The sequence below is a fragment of the Mastigoproctus giganteus genome, chromosome 3, assembly GCF_048544385.1.
Source record: "Mastigoproctus giganteus isolate SK-2022 chromosome 3, ASM4854438v1, whole genome shotgun sequence".
Lineage (NCBI taxonomy): Eukaryota > Metazoa > Arthropoda > Arachnida > Uropygi > Thelyphonidae > Mastigoproctus > Mastigoproctus giganteus.
Window position 1 is genome coordinate 210,270,013 of NC_143577.1, and position 17,615 is coordinate 210,287,627.

The window sequence follows — 17,615 nt, forward strand, 5'->3', positions numbered from 1 at the left end:
AATGAGTGTTTTGGAGGTGACTGGCAAACATGAAAAGTCACTGCCTTGTGAAAAAAAAAAAGAAATTTCTAGAGAAGTGTTGGTTTGTGCCCTAGGGAGACGGCTGGGATGAGTCGTTTTAGCAAATAGGAAGGAATGAAAAAATTAAACAGTATGGGGATGGGTTGGAGTTCTTGGGGGAAGCGTTCCAAACTTGAGGGAAAAGAGTAAAGTTCGGGGGGAGTAGTAATTGAGCAAGTGTTCATTCTGTATCTGACTTCTCTGTGGTCGAAAGGGTCGTCAGTTTGCGGGTTGAAGTGGGAGTAGATTTTTTGGTGGTCAGAGTTCACATCTCGTGGTAGCAAGACGAAAAAGAAAAAACGTGAGAGAAATGGGTAGTGAGGCGTAGAAGACGCGAGTAACTGCGAACTAAAAGTGATGATGGTTTTTTGGAGGTATGGGAGAGTGGGAATATGTGCGTTGAAGGTTGTGCAGATAAGTGAGCCAAGAAGAGAAAGAAAGCCTGATACGGCATCGGAAGGCAGTGATAATGGCCAGTTGTGCAGATAAGTGGGCCAAGAAGAGAAAGAAAGCCTGGTCCGGCATCGGAAGGTAGTGATGATAGCCAGTTGTGCAGATATGTGAGCCCAGAAAAGAAAGAAAGCCCGTCCGCCACTAAAGAAAGCAGAGCGCACAAGAAATGGAAGAAAGCCTGTCTGCACGAAGGAAGCCTGAATGCAAGGAAATTGGAAGTACAGTAGCGGCCATTACGGAACGTGTCTGTTCCTGTTTTTTTCTCGAATCCTGAACTCAAGGACTCATAACCTAGCTCTGTAACGAACTGAGTGATAGTCCTTTTAAAAAAAAGGAACATTCCTGTTGTATTAGGCAAGTTAGTTACTAAGGTTGAGATAATTTGTTATGAATGTAAATGATTATGAAATAATGTAAGGGTGGTATAGGGGTAATAAAATAAAGTAATAGCATAAAGCAATTAGTAAAGAAATTATATTTATAGTGGTAGTACTGTAAGGATATGTTAACCTATATCATTAAATTAGACCAGGTGCCAACACAAGATAACATACCAGATGAGGTGTAAAGAGAAAGAAATTTTATTAATAGAGAAACCTCATGAGTAAAGAGGGATGACTAGATGATAACTAGAGAGTAATTAAGGTAGAATGAAGGATTTATAGTGAACATTATTGAGATAAGCGGATACCAGTTGTAATACACTTCATGTGTTAAAGGCTAGAAACAAATATACAAAAGAGTAATAAGAGTTGAAATGAGTTTTGCTGATGTAAGTGATAAAAATTGGTAATGTAAGAGAAAGATTGAGTAATCATCGAGGATTCATATTAAGTAAGATACAACTGATACAAACTGATGTTGATAATTTGCAAATCGAGAATACTTGATGAGAGAGAGATGGTGTAGTGCACTGTAATATGGTTCAAATATATGGAAATTGGTATGCTTATATGTAATTATTTGTTTCTTTTATGTAAATGCTGTATATAATGTTCATTAATGGTTGTAAATTTTTTTTGTAAATAAATGTGTGTCTTTAATGTTCTGCTAACACCCGCTTTACACACGCTAGAATCCATAATTTTCTGTGAATTGCACTCAGATTTGCGTTTGTGGGGTGGGCCTGAGACTTCAGTAGGGTGGAAGTCAAAACGCAACAGATTTGCGTTTTGTAGGGTTTTAGACTTCAGTAGGGTTCAAAAATTAAATATTCCTTCCCCCTCAAAAAAAACTTATTAGTAACGAACCTACTTAGGCGATTCCTTTTATGCATGCCACACTCCCAGAATTCGTCAAGCTGTAGTCACCAATGATACCAGTCGAGAGGTTCCAGTGAAACGGCTACTGATGCCGAGACTGGGTGAAAACTGCTGTTGATGCCGATTGGGTTTTTTCCCATTGGTGATCGTTCTGAAAATTCATAATGCCATCTTTGTGAATTGCGATTCATCCGCGAAAAGCCAACAATGTAGGAAAAAAAAAAAAAGGATTCAATACACTGCCAGAAGCTATTAACGAAACACGACGACTCACGAATGAAAATAATCTTGTGAGAGAGTCTGCACTTGTTGCACGTGATTGCTGCTCGCGAAGAATTTTCCATTCTCCAGGTTGAATATGCAACACCTAATATTGCCGCTGTGTTTCTTGTATTAGTTCCGGTAACATCCTCAATCGTGACCCCCACCTGTTTCTCTAAAGCGGCAACAGGCGAAAAAGGATCCTATCTCTCGAAGACCGATTGATGGCTGCGTGTCCAGCCAAAGTATTCTTTGGTTGAATTTCGTCCGCGGGAAAAAAATTTCCTGGTAGAGACACTGAGCTTGACAACTGTTTCCCTTTGCTCCTCCATAAATGAAATCAGTGTCTACTATTTCAGCGTAAGAGTACCAATTATTCATAGTCAAGGTAAAAATTACATAACACCTGGTTTGCAAATAACAGTAGAAATACTTATCACTTACGGTAACTTCAGAAAAACCGGCGACTCACTTTAAGAACATTTGCCTCATCCAGAAGGAGCAAATGAATTTGTTCCAAAATTTGCATTTTCAAATTTGCCTGTTAACTTACTTATTGATGGCTACTTACCTTCACTCTGTGGGGGAAAAAAAAAAAGACAAAGGGTCATAACTCGGAAGGAACACATTTTCTGGACTTATATCAATATGAAGTTTTTTCATCCCTGTCCTCAGTAGAACACGTTCCCAAGTTTGACGAGTCCTTACAAAAAAACACCCTCTGTATTACTGTAAAACCCGCAAGCGAACGCGGCTTTCGATGTATCGCTGATATTAATTTGTGGTCTTGGAAGATGTTCTGAGTCATCGAATGCAGAGATACCACTAGAGCGTGGAGAAAGCAAGAGGTATTTCAAGGTCACTCACCGGATCTTCTCTTCCGTATCGCTATTATGGAGTGTGAATGACCTTGAGTCGCCTGTTGTATTTCTCCTTACTTTAGATAATTTCACGATGTTATCAAAAGATTTTAACGAGGTAATATTTTACTAATATATTACACAAACTCTGTCTTAACAATGCTTGTCGGTATTATTTTATTACAGTTAAAACGAGTGTGTGTATGTGTGCCAAATTCTTATCATTATATTTTTTTTCTCCTTTTAGTTCGTGGTCTGTCATGTTTTCCCTGACCAGTGCGCAAAGAGCGCCACCAACCATTATAATAATCAGTAGAAATGTGTGATATTCTGTGGCTCAGTATACAGTTCAGTTTGGTTGAGTATGTATTTTTTTTATCAGTTCTCTTTGCTAAATCTTAAACGGTCTTTCTCTTTTAAGATTTATTACAGAAGTAATAAATCTTATAACAAATAGGTTTATTACTTCTATAATATCTACTTATTCTATTATATAAATTTGTTTATTATTTTTAAAGTATGATTTATGAAGAGAAACCACTTTCTGATGCGGTAGACAAGAGATTTCTAATGTCCAACTTAAATTGTGAAATTTCTAGTTGAAAAATATTTATATTAGCATTTGCAGTGGCCAATGATGCAAGAGAGCAAACTTATACAGCATCAGCCAAAAACAAAACGACACCTCCCATTTCACTTATTCATTCCCTCCAATAGTTTGTCAAGTTCCTCCTTGAATTTATTTAAACTATCAACTTCCACAACAACAGACGGAAGTTTGTTCCAGCAACCAACCACCTACTAGCTAAAGGCAAACTTCCACATATCTGTTCTGCAATTTGAATTTGGCCCTCGTGTGTGGTCTGAGGAAGAGGAAGAATCCCATCACCATTGAGCTTGTGCAATCCATTCAAAGCTTTAAACACCTCAATCAGATCACCTTGCAGGTGCCTAGTCTTCAGACGCTGCAATTTGCAGAACTGAAGCCTTTCTTAGTGAGAGCACCCCTTTGTTCCTCTTACCAATCGCATTGACCTTCTCTGTACTCGTTTCAGCAGCTGGACATCTTACTTATTACCTTCCTAAAACGAAGCATCCAGACATGTATGCAGTACTCAGTATGTGACCTGACTGATCCCTTATACAATGGGATAATAGCCTCCTTATCCCTGCTAGTAAAATTTCTGTATATCACTGATAAAATCCCATGAGCTGCCCTGACAGCTTGTCTCACTGCTCAATGAACTTCATATCTGCTTGCACAATTACCCCCAGGTCTTTTTCATGTCCGACTACCTTGAGTCTATTACCACACAGTTGGAAGGCACGTATCTCTGGGGTTACAGCTACTCACGTGCAGTACTTTGCATTTGTCAATGTTAAACTTCAGTTGCCACTTCTCAGCCCATCTGCCTAACTTTTCTAGATCCTGTTGCAGTAGCATACTGTCATTACCGTCATTAACCATCATGCCAACCTTTGTATCATCTGCAGACTTGAACATTAAGCCTGTTACATATACATGACCATTTAAAAATAGTATAAAACATGATTTGAAACAACTGTTCTAGTCTGCCCAATTAAATCTGTCCTTAAAATAATAATGTTACATAAAGAAATTTTTCCATAACGAAAAAGTACTGCTGTAATATTTATAATGATAATCAGTAATTTTTGGGATCTATATGGTATAAAATTACATGACTATACACACCACACTTGATCCTTAATCCATTGGTGTAGCGGAAGGCTTGTGGACCCCGCATTTCTGGGGACTCCCCTGTCTAGGGGAAGGGGGAACTATTACTCCTATAAATAACGAAATTTTTTTTAAAATATTATATATTGTAATTGTATCGAAATGTATAATAAAGTAAATTCCACTTGAAGGGAAGCCTGTTACATATACATGACATTTAAAAATAGTATAAAACATGATTTGAAACAACTGTTCTAGTCTGCCCAATTAAATCTGTCCTTAAAATAATAATGTTACATAAAGAAATTTTTCCATAACGAAAAAGTACTGCTGTAATATTTATAATGATAATCAGTAATTTTTGGGATCTATATGGTATAAAATTACATGACTATACACACCACACTTGATCCTTAATCCATTGGTGTAGCGGAAGGCTTGTGGACCCCGCATTTCTGGGGACTCCCCTGTCTAGGGGAAGGGGGAACTATTACTCCTATAAATAACGAAATTTTTTTTTAAAATATATATTGTAATTGTATCGAAATGTATAATAAAGTAAATTCCACTTGAAGGGAAGAATATACAATTTTCCCCTCAAAATTGACCACGAGAGGATCCTGATAATTTTTGCGAGAGTCCCATCTGATCCTTATTATGAATGGTCCCCGTTGCACCACTATAATAACATATACCGAAATTGTATTTTTTTAATAAATTAATTTACTTTGAAATACATAAGCGAATGTCTAGATATCAAAAGTGTTAACACCTGAAATTGTGAATTCAGATAGTATAATTTCGGAGAACATAGTTTGAATCAAGAATCAACTATCTACTTTGAGGATACCGAATTACTAATTTATGAATAGCGTACCTTTCCAATCTTCTAATCAAAAATATTTTGCTGATATTTTCTCTGTTCATTCCTTCCCTTTCATCGCAATTGGTTTGCTTGTCTCCAAAATCAAGAGAAGCTTTCAGAAGAAAGCTTCTCTTGATAATGAACCGACTGTTTTGTAAAGGGAGATTTTAATGGTATGAACGAAAGAAGGACAAAGAATATCCTTTAGAATAACATTTTATTCTACGAAAGTATTAAGCTAAATTATCAGTTTATTAAATGTTTTGAATTATTTACAAAGGGATTCCAATAACTCAATAGCATTTTACCTGTCGAACTCACTTTGGGGACCCTTTTTTTATGTCATGGGATCACACAGGGTTTTAGACTTAAAAAGTTGGATTTGAAGCAGTGAGTTGAGATTGAGTACTTTCATAAATAGGGTTTGGAACATTGAGGTCCGAATGTTATACTAGATTATTTTCGTAAACAGCTAAAATCAATGAACTTTTAATTTTGTTCAGTACTTACGCGAAGTGCAGTGTTATTCTTAAAATCTTAATTAATCCTTTAGAATAATTTTCACCAAGTTACTTTTCTCGTAGACGGAATCAAAAAAAAAAAAAAAAAAAAAAGTTAAGTATAACTTGGTCCTACAGTTACATTACTGAATTTATTGGAATAGCTATTCAGGCAACGGCAAACTGCGCCGATTTAATTATTATTATATATATTTTGTTTTCCTTTTTTAGGATTTTATTATTATATGTAGGGTACTTTTCCTTGCTCTGTTGGCATCGTAATTTTCACCGATAGTACTGGAGAACCATTTACGGTTTTAAATACTTATTTTAGGGTGATCCCAAACACGAAAGGTATTTGAAGGTTTACCGCTTAGTAACGTGCATTGGTTGAAATCTGAGAACACAGATGATACTTCTGGACATTAGAATTGAATTCTGTAAATTGTCAAGGAAAATTGTTCCAAAAAAAACAACAAAAAAACAAGTAGTGGGATAAATGGAGAAAATGAAAAGTTAGTTCTGTGGGTTTGAAGCTGGACAGTGAATGAATGCTGACCAATTGCATATATTCGAACTGGTTTGGAAGAAAATGGTAGAATTACAGATGCCAATTCAAAAGAACAGTGTCCGTGCCTTTTCTATAAACCTGAACATCTGTGTGACAAGAGAGAGAGAGAGAGAGAGAGAGAGAGAGAGAGAGAGAGACTGAACTGGTCATAGCAATATAATCAGCTATTTATGCCAAATGGACTCTGATTATATTATAAGGTTCATTCCAGATCAGATAGTACAATAATTTGATATTGGCCTTGAACGATTTCAAAGAGCCAGGATATGGTAGTCATCCGGGATCGATTTATGCTAACAATTCATTTCTTGATCATCTAACTTTCTTGTTCTGTTTTGTTCATTCCTAGTCATTGTGAAGATTCATGTAGCTCCTCCCCCTCCCTGCACCATACTTAAAAAATTATATACATACATCCTCACTAGGTACCAATAAACTTTAGGGATTTAAGAAAAGTATTTTATGCCTTTAATTAAGAGGCAATTATAGTTCTTCTGCAGAGAAGACGACTGTGCCATGCAAGTACAGTATAATAAAAACATTGACGTGTACTCTGACATCGTTTTTATATAATAGACAGACACGTGATTAAGAACCTAGCTAGCTAAGAAAGAACCTAGATAAGAATTTGTATACATCAGCTACACCTATAAAGATTATTTATTTCTAATACAGTATTCATTTGGTTATACATCCAAGTCTTCATCATGTTTCCCAGCTGCAGTGTGCCTTTCTGCACGATGGGAAAGGGGTTCGTTCCCTGGACGTCTAAAAATAACTTATCCAGTGGCGTGTCATTACGAGCTTGAGCAAGGTAATTTTTATGTAACCTTCTCATTTTTGCTTCTCTTTTCGGGCCTCCCTTTCCCCACTGAGCTGAAGACTGGTGCAGCAACTGAATTTAATCCATAAGTTGAGACAAATTAAAAGATTGCCGTGGACAACCAGTTGCCATTTTAAGTTATAAACTGTCGGCGTTTGCACCACTTGGCATTTTGACCATCTCATGTCTGCGTTTCGAAGTGTTGGCATTTCCAACATTTTGGGGCGTCCGTGTTTTGACCTAGTCGGCGTTCTAACGTAGCGGTGTTTTGGCTAATTTGGCATTTTGACCATCGGTTTTTCATTCCTCTTTCCCTTGTTAGCCTATAGGGGCTTAAGATATGGCGGAGAGGGAAAGAAAGAACCAGATTCGCACCATCCATGTTGTTAAAAACCATTAATGTGTAACGTAACTCTGCATGACCTTTGTACATACTGTAATTTTTTTTTTTTTTATGAAAAACCCCCAAACACGAAAGGTATCAAAACCTATAGTACTTAGTACCGTGTATGGGTTGAAGGAGAAGTATAGGGGGAGGGGGATGCCGGAAACTTTGCTCTAGAGACTAAACATGGGTTTAAATTGTGTGTTTTTTTTTTGTTTTTTTTTTCCATTTGTGACACGAGAACGCAGATGTTTTGAATTGTTTTGTATCAGAATTAATCTGATTGCCGGATTCATATTCGAATATTTTCCTTTTATTTGATGATCTTTTTATCTTTAATTATGGTTGTTTGTTTAGTTTGGTTTTTAGGAGCATTAGCAACTAAGGCCATATTGCTCCGGGAATATGCAGTGGTCATTCCCTTGGCCTTTCCGCATCCTCCGTATTTGGTAGTGACGGGCTCGAACCCCGGTCTAATCAAGAAGCATGTGCTACGCACTGCTGCTCTTTCCACCTGGCTACGGAGGCGCCTTTAATTATGGACTTTATTAAGCTCTACTTAAGGCAATTTGGGACAGTGGTAAATTGCTAATGTAATTATTTTTTCTGCTCCTCCACCCCTACACTACCAAGAAATCGGCATAAATTTCCACTCTTCTCAGAGTTATTTTCGCCATTTTCTACTTCCCGAAATCTGCCGGCTCAATTTACTGTCACCCTACCAGCCTACCTGTTGAATAAGCAAGCGCAAGCTTCCCCTTCCAGAATTAATTATAACCAATTGTATTTTTTTATACAAATACATTTTTCTTTCTCTCTGCATGATTTTAGCTCTAAAGTTTTCTTTGGTTTAGTAACTATTTTCCGTATAATTATCGTTTTGGTCAACATTGTCAGCTGTGAACGCAAATCAACTTTCTTTACGCGATTATATTTTACTATCTGCTCATTTAATTTTGTATTCTCTGTGAGTTATTATTATTATTATTATTATTTTTAATCTCTGTTAATGATTCCGGATGTGTAAAGTGCTTCACCTGCGGGATACAAATGCAATCTCCTGTTTTGTAATATATTCACTCGAGGAAGTTGCGATCCGTAGACCTTGAATAAATAAAAGTAACGTAACGTGCCGAGGAGAGTAATCTTGTGAACCAATTTATTGGTCTACGATTTCACAATAAACAACAACAGTCACACTGTGTAGAAACGCCAAAAACGATTTAACATATCAGTAGTTTTCGCGGTTAAACAAGTGCATCTGAGCGTGCAGAAGTGGGTCGATGTCGCTGAAGTCTGACCCACTAACCAAGTTGCCTTGTTCTCCACCTACGGTTGAGCAGGGTGGTTGTGGCAGCTTACGTCAACAATCCCGATAGGTCGATATGGTGTAGACTGCAAGGCCAAACATGGATAAAACAATGTCTGTGCTAAAACCACACGGCATTGATAATGCTGGACGTACCAACCCAAATAACTGTACAATGGTAGAACAACGTAACTCGTTTCATTAAAAAATAGTTGAACCTGACTAACAACATTGCATGCATTTATCATCTACCATTCTTAGCGAAGTAGCTCCGGGAAGTTTTCATAAAATACTTTAACAAGTTTGTTGGCCAGTTTAAGGACCACTTAAATATGGGCGAAAATATGGCTGAAATTTATTTTAATTAACGAGTAAATATGGAAAATTATTTGCATTTGTGGTTGAGTAATGTACCAAGATAAGTTAAATGTAAATAATACAAATTATGTAGTATTTGTATCATTGAATATAGTGCTGAGAAAAGTCGTATCACCTTTGGTTTGTTTTTCGTAAACGTTCTTTTCCAGTTTCACTACACGTGCTTTCAGTAAAGCAAAGCAGAAAGAAGAAAAAATCATAGCTATGTGTGGCTTGTCTGTAGCTGCATTTAACCAATGTCAGGGAGTGATTACACACACTTGTCACTGTGTCGCCAAGTTTTTCTCCGACGTTCGAACAACCCTGTTTACTTGATATCGTCGACTAGTATGCTCCATGCGACCGAATTTTGTAAATTTTAACAGGGGTTTGGTCGTCGTGCCCCCACTGGAAAAAACAAAACAGAAATGATAGACATCTGCTTATTATCTCTAGATGACTAGATTTATTGCATACAAGCGAGTACGTTTATTCTTGTTGAAATGTAAACGTGCAATAATGGTTTTAGAGAAAAAAAAAAAAAAAAAAAAAGCGAAAATGAAGTCTAAATATTCAGGAAGTATCTTATTTAAAATATATACGCACGTACTGTTGTCTGTTATATTGTATTTGATGCAAAAACACAACGCTTTCTTGTCTGCCACTTCGACCGGACCGGATATGTTATTGTATTCTACTCCCACTAGAGATTTTGTTACGTGTGTGGTCGCATCTATTCCCGCTCCCCCACTTGCTTAGCGCCGCTTGTGACGCAGGAAGCCTAGGAACACGTAGGAAGATTTGTGCTTCCTTTGCTGGTACTCGTATATGGGGCAGCGTCTTGCTGCTCGCCTGGCGAACGAAAAGATGTTCCATAACCCAACACCAGTGTGATGCAGATGGTCAAATTATATGGATGAAACGAATGTTGGGGGAAAAAAAGCGATGGACAAAAAGAATGATTTGACCTCAAGGATAACGGATTTCCACCGCAACGCAATAACGTTGTGCAGACTTTTCAGACAGCCTGTTTGCATTTCTTTGTTCGGTATGCCTTGCTGGCCACCTACACATACCGTTTCCTAGAAAGCCGAATAGGTATTCAAGAAGTCAGCGTAAAAACAAAATGCTAGGAATGCAGTATTGGTTAACTTTATTTTAATCGTCAATATTGAAAATAATATCATTTTAAATCAGACTAACTTCGGAGTGCTACAAAAATACTAAAATATGTAGATAGCACTGCCTAAGGAATTTTTTAAATGGGACAGTAAGCTTGATCCCTGTTGCATTTAACACCAACATAGGTGTTAAATGCAGCCAGCAGACACCACTGCTCGGAGTTTAATAATTTAAATCCTCACTTCATTGTCATTATTTTTGCCTCCTGTCAAGTTTCTTATGGCAAATCCAGTCCACCCCTTTCTCGCGAGCAACATGTTGCGCAAGATATATTTACATTGGCCTCTGCGCGTCTACTGGCAGCGCTATGAAATTGTGTAAAATATTGAATTATCATTAATTGTAAGAGAATTTTTGTTTTGTTTTTAAATATGAATATATTATTTTGTATATTTATTTATATATTGTATACGAGATGATAGATGGGCTAAGAAAATAACAGAATGGTACCCAAGAGATGCTAAAATAAAATCTGGAAGACAACAACAGAGATGGACAGATGAAATTCAAGAATTCGTGGGTAGTAAATGGATGGCCCTTGCACAAAACAGAAGGAACTGGAAAGTTGCTGCAGAGGCCTTCATCCTGCAGTGGATTGAAGCTGGCTGATCATGATAATGTATAATAGATGTGACCACCAGAAAGTTCGGGGACTGAACTGATATTTAGAAATGAAGCTTACTTGCTATTCGGATGGATTTCCTTCGAAGTAATCAATTCTGCTCAAACCAATTCTAACGCTTCTTCACCCTCTGGAAGCATTCCTGATAGTCTCCTTTTGAAATTGCTAATACAGTACTATAGTTCTTGAGTCGCGTTCTGAATAATTTCTCAATCGTTGCAAATCTGTCACCTTTCAAGGGGACTAAGCTTTGGGGAAAAAAAAAAAATCATAGGGAGCTAAATCCAGTGAGTATCGCTCGAATAAGGGACCACAGTAATTGAGCTGTTAGTAAGAAATTCTTGAATGGAAACCGCCCAGTGTACAGCGTCGTTGTCATGATGCCAGCGCCAAAAAGCCCAATTTTCTGACTGTTTTCTTCGAACAGTATCTCACAATGGCCATAGAACGGTTTGTAGTATTCCTGGTTTACTGTTTTACCGTACTGGAAATATTCATAATGAACAATGCCCAGCGAATCAAAGGAATTCCGGGTGGTAGCCATACACCCATGATTCATCACCAGTAATGATAGATAAAAGAAACAAAGTGTGGTTCAACAGCAGCAAGTTGGCAAAGATCGTGACAAACAAGAACTTTTACTCTTCATTTAGAATGAAGAGTAGAATGAAGAGTAAAAGTTCAAAAGTTTACCCTTCATTTAGAATGAAGAGTAACAAGTTCTTTGACGAAGAGTAACAAGGTCTTTGACGATCTTGATAACAGTATCAAGTTCGTCAAAGACCTTGTCCGTCGAAGATGATATTCGGTGAACTATTGAGAAGTTTTCGATCGCAACTTAGCATCTTCTCCAAAAGTTGTTTTTACCATTTCGTGCACTTCCCCCTAATTTGAAACCAAATTTGATGCAAATTTGCTGCTCAGTAAAATCACTCATATTAAAATGCAACGAAACACGTAAAAACACCTATTCAACGCGCGCTAATTCAGATTACTACTGTCTAGATCAGTGGCTTTCAACCTGGCAGCCGCGGCATCTTAGGATGCCGCAAAACATTCCAGGGGTGCCACGTAATTTGGGTTTAAGTTACTTCAACCTATTATTATTTTTTAATTTATATGTTTATTTCATTATAAAAAGGCGTACAGCATCTTTTAAATTTGTGGTGATCTATAATTGATGTTTATTTAGTACCTCTATATAAAGAATAAAATTATTATATACTGTATATATAATTTGTATTATGAAATGTAATTTTTATAATTATATTGTTGTAATAAATATCATATAATATATATATATATATATATATATATATATATATATATATACACACACACACACACACACACAGAGAATTGGATCTAACAGGCAGAAAATTGAGTAGGGGTGCCGCAAAATAAAATAAATTACTTAGGGGTGCCGTTATTAAAAAAAGGTTGAAAACCACTGGTCTAGATGAATCATTGAACATGTTGCGGAAAGTCCCAAATAAAATCAGTCTCCAAACTTTTTGATGATACCTCGTATATTTTTAGTCGATACCAGGGCTCCCACTCACAAATTTTAAAAAAACTTAGATTGCAACTTAAATAAACCCAAAAAAAACCCTAGTTTTCATCATATAGTATAGCAACACAAATAAGATAAAACTTACCATGCAAAAATATCTTTTATTTAATTGTAATCAGAATTTTCATCCCATTCAGTTCCCTCCACATTTATTTTTTGAAGTTCTTTCATTTTTTTCAAACGTTCTTCGTATCTTTTATGACAAGTTCCTTGTATGACTTCTTTTACCAATTCTGATTTAGGTTTCCATGTATAGCAATTTTGATTAGATCTATTTATCGCCTGTTTTGCCACTGGTCGATCTTTCACAGTTTCTGGTTTAAGGGAGTTTGTGGCTTTTGTTTTTATAGGGTTTACTTGGGAAAATAGTTAGACTGGTCATAAAGTTAGATAAAATCTCATATTTAGAATTATTAAAGCCATCTTTTACATTACGTAACCGATACCAAAACTCAGGGATGGTTTTGTAAGAGAAATCTAAATCTTGATTTAAACGAAATGATCTCCATTCATCATCTAGAAGATCTAGTTTGTCTTCAGAAACAAGGTGAGGGAACTGCATTGCTAAATGGAAAATTAAGGATGGCGAATTGGCACGATCATGTATCACTGCTGGGTCAAGAACATTGAGACTGGCGATAATTCCATCATCATTTAGAGGAAATCTTTTTCTGATTTCCATACAAAGTTCAACAAGAAATTTTAAACAATCATTTTTAAACCTGCTTTCACTGTCACCAAGTGGTGTTGAATTTAATAAGGCCATACAACGGCCTCCCAAATATATTTTATTCAGAGGCTTATGATTTATTGCATTGCTTGGATCAATTTCAACCAGCTTGCACGAAGTAATGACTTCTTTTATGAAAAAACTAAGAATATTTTTTATACTCAATTGAAACCATTGAATGAAGTAAGTGCAATCTGAAATGCTCGGATTGCAATTCAATATTCAGGCAGTTTATTTTCTCCAGTACATATCCTAAAAACAACAACATATGCTTAGTTCCTTTGGTGATCATAGTATTGTAAATATTCCCTGCACCATCGATTTTATCAATTTTTGATTGATACTGAAAATAAAGAACTAACGCATCCCACTGCTCAATAATAATTTTTATTAAATTGTCACAGGATAACCAGCGTGTTTGTGCTAATTTTGGGATTTTATGCTTAGCAGTATCTACAACATCTTGAATCATTTTGAACTCGTTTAACCTTTTACTACTACGGGAAAAATAACAAGATATATCTTTTATAAATATTTCTAGATATGATGGTAGTACCTTGACTGAATGACTAGCACATAATGCAAAAGAATGGCAAACACATCCCATTATAAATACTGATGGTACATCCTTTTTTAGCAATGACTGGAACCCACTCTTAGTATCCATCATAGTGGCACAATTATCACTATCAAAGCCAATGAGATTACTTATTTGAATGTTTTTTTTCTATGAAAAGATCTTTTACAGCTTGATAAAGCCCTTCTGAAGTACCATTTTCGACACAAACAGTGTCAAGTAACACATCTACAACATCAAGTTTTTGAATATCAAAATATCTAACGATAAAGATAAATCTGTACTTTCATCTATTATCATTGAAAACTTGTTGTTTCTGCATATGTTAGAAATGTATATTTTTTCATGATAGGCTATGCCATCTGGTATAAGATAAGAGACTTTAGTCGCCTTTATCTGAACTTGTTTTGCAATATTGCTATCATGAAATGCTTTCTTACATGCTTCTATAAGGTGATCACATGCGCAAATGGAATATTATGCTCAGAAATTAGTGCAGCAATTGTTAACTCTGCCTTTGATAATTCTTCATTCTCTGTAGGTTTACTTTTTGTGAAGAACGTGTCTAACGTTGAACTTGTCTTAGCAATATTTGCACTTTTTTTATGTTTAACTGTATTTTTATGCGCTAGTAACATCGATTTATTGGCATTCTTTAATTTCATTTCACAACAAATACAGTAAGACGCACCTTTTTCATTACTGTCTTCTTTCAACCAATCCTTTAATTCCGGATCTTCTAACCATTAATTTCTAAAATTTTGTGTATACCACCGTTTACTCATCTTTCTCTGTGGGGAACAAGTTTCAGACATTGTGGGCAATTTGTGGATATGGCTAATTAGCAGTTATCTTATTTAAAATGTTCTATAAAATAAAAAATAAATCTAATCCATTAACATAAAATAGAAATAGTCACTACAATTTAAATTTATTATATCACTGTATGTAGTAAGGTGTAAGGTGTAAGGTATATTGATGTCATGCGGCACCAGGGGTTCCCCCCATCTCCGCGTTGCTTTCATTGTGGGTGTACCAGTTTGCTGGGAATGCCAGAGATTTAAAAGTGTGTGGGTATTGTACATGTGTAATGTCGTGTACCGTTGTTCATCTGGTCATTTAGCCGCTGGACCCCTGTTGGAGCCCAACGTTGCCCCACCTTCGCCCCGTGGAGGCAGACCAGGAACCCAGTAGACTTAGTTACTCTGGCAGGTCCTGCCGCTTAGTTTCCTGAGATTTCGGCGGCTAGGACCTTAAAAAAAAAAAAAAAAATCATAATATGTATGTATATGCACATGTATATACTCATTTCACTTGTCTGCATACACCATATGTTGTATGCCTATACACACCGCTGGGGGTTTGATATTACATAGATGGATAGGCCGAGACTGGGCGAAGATTATTTTGAGTGTTGCTAAATTTAGTGTGTGGGGCGTTCGCATTGTATATAGATAGAGTAGGAGGGGAGACAGAAGACTGGGGGGTAAAGATAGAAATATGGGAGCGATAGAGAAGATGCCCCCAGTACTGTATGTAGTACACGCATAAATGTAAAAATCACACCAAATAATGCAATAATACCAGGAACGATCACAAAAGACTGTGCAGTAAAGACCGCCTTCCGCCTCCTCAATAGGCTGCGCATACATGTTAGTAACACGAACATGTATGCTTACATGTATGAACATGTAAGCGTAATTTCATAGTGTAGAACCCTGCGAAAACTTTGAAATCCTTTTACATTTGTAGTATTTTGTACAAGCACTTGAGATATTACAAATTATGAGCAGGTTAGAATATAAAATTAAGAAAATTGTAAACTGTTATTAAATGTATTAAATTTTATTGTATTTACAAGAAATAAAAATAAATTTTGACTTAAAATTAAAAATTACCGAAAAAACCCAGATAATGAGATATTTTTGTGAAAAAAACCTATCAACCCAGATGACAATCAAAAAACCCAGATCTGGGTGGAAAAACCCAGGAGTGGGAGCCCTGGTCGATACTATGGGATGACTCGGCTCTGAAACATTTTTCATTTTTCTAATTCCCTCTACAAAATAGGATGGTCGATCATTATTTAAACCGCCTTTGTACATTGAATGCTTTGATAAATTGTCTTCTTCGAAAAAAGATTTTGACTTTCTTCATATAAAATATTTGACATTATCTCGAACGAGGCGATACGTGGTTTGTCATCTTAATAGATAGAAAAATTAAATAAATACACACTGTAATACTACTTGAAAGTATTCAAAATGTTTAATGAAATGTTTATACTTTAATACACATGTAAACAGTTTGGTAACGTTTCGAGGTACGCTTAACCTCGTCTTCAGGTATAATCATCTATGTAACAGCTGCTGATTGGAACTACAAAGCATTAGCTTTTGAGTAGAGATAAATTATAAAGTGGTTCTAGAAGTACGAAAACGTTGGAAAAGTCCATCGTGCATGAAAACGTCACTATGTGACAAAATTTCTGATATATTTCATGATAAATTTGAAGTGCTGAAACTGTTCTGTCTTGCCCAAGAACACTCACGTAAAGGCAATGAGGCAAGTGTTCCTGAGAACTCTATATCAGTCGGTAGCTCGTCGGGGAAATCCTCATGATCTCCGGAACCTTACGGCCCTGGACTTTTTCATATAAGGTTACGTTAAAGGTCAAATATACAATTTTAAAACTTGACTTCTCACACCAGATTTGTAGGTGGTGATACAACTGGCACCACGAAAAATTACAACTTAAAGTTCTCCCATGTGATTAACTTTCAGTAAACCTGTCAGATTGATTGTAATTTTTAAGCTTTCAATAGTTTTATATATTTATAAAAATCTATAAAACTGTTAATATTTGTATAGACGTTATTAGAAACACTTTAATGAAATAAAATGTATAATTATAGTCGCGACCATAGCTGACGGCGTGTTCGAATCCACATGATGTTACAAAAAATGGGTTAATATTCTTGTACTTTTTCTATTTTGGAAACTCCTCTGATCATGTCTGGAGATCCCGATGTAAAGAGAAAATACTATATATAAGATTATTTCTAGCCACATAAATCTGAAACCGTTACTCGTATATTCTCGTTATAAATAACGAGAATATATGGGAGTAATGTTTCAGAGTTTCAGATTTTCACATTTTTTCCACCTTGATCATGTGAAGTTTGCCATTATATTTTATTTCTACCATAATTTACTGGAGATGGAAGTTTTAATCTTCTATCGATATTGCCCTCGCGGGTAGTCAGTGATCCGTTGAAGTTTTATGGGCTTTTACCAGAACGTAGCTGAGTTAATAGTCTTAGGCAGGAGTCGCTTGGTTTTTCTCCCTGAAAATCGTGTTTTTCATCCGGCAAACAGGAAACCGACCAAAGAAGTCACTCGGTTACAGACACAATGTGCTGACCCCTTATACTGCCCTTTACCAGAACGTAGCTGAGTTAATAGTTTTAGGCAGGGGTCGCTTGGTTTTTCTCCCTGAAGCTCGTGTTTTTCAACCAGCAAACAA

At 36.2% G+C, this 17,615-nt stretch overlaps 1 protein-coding gene across 1 annotated transcript in view; it reads left to right on the forward strand.

The window, feature by feature from the left end:
• Positions 1–17,615, forward strand: part of smg (sterile alpha motif domain containing protein 4 smaug) — a 522,350-nt gene that overhangs the window by 196,291 nt on the left and 308,444 nt on the right. The window contains exon 2 of the mRNA XM_090369606.1: positions 3,144–3,258. The gene's annotated coding sequence lies outside the window, so the exon portion shown is untranslated. The remainder of the gene's footprint in view (positions 1–3,143; positions 3,259–17,615) is intronic.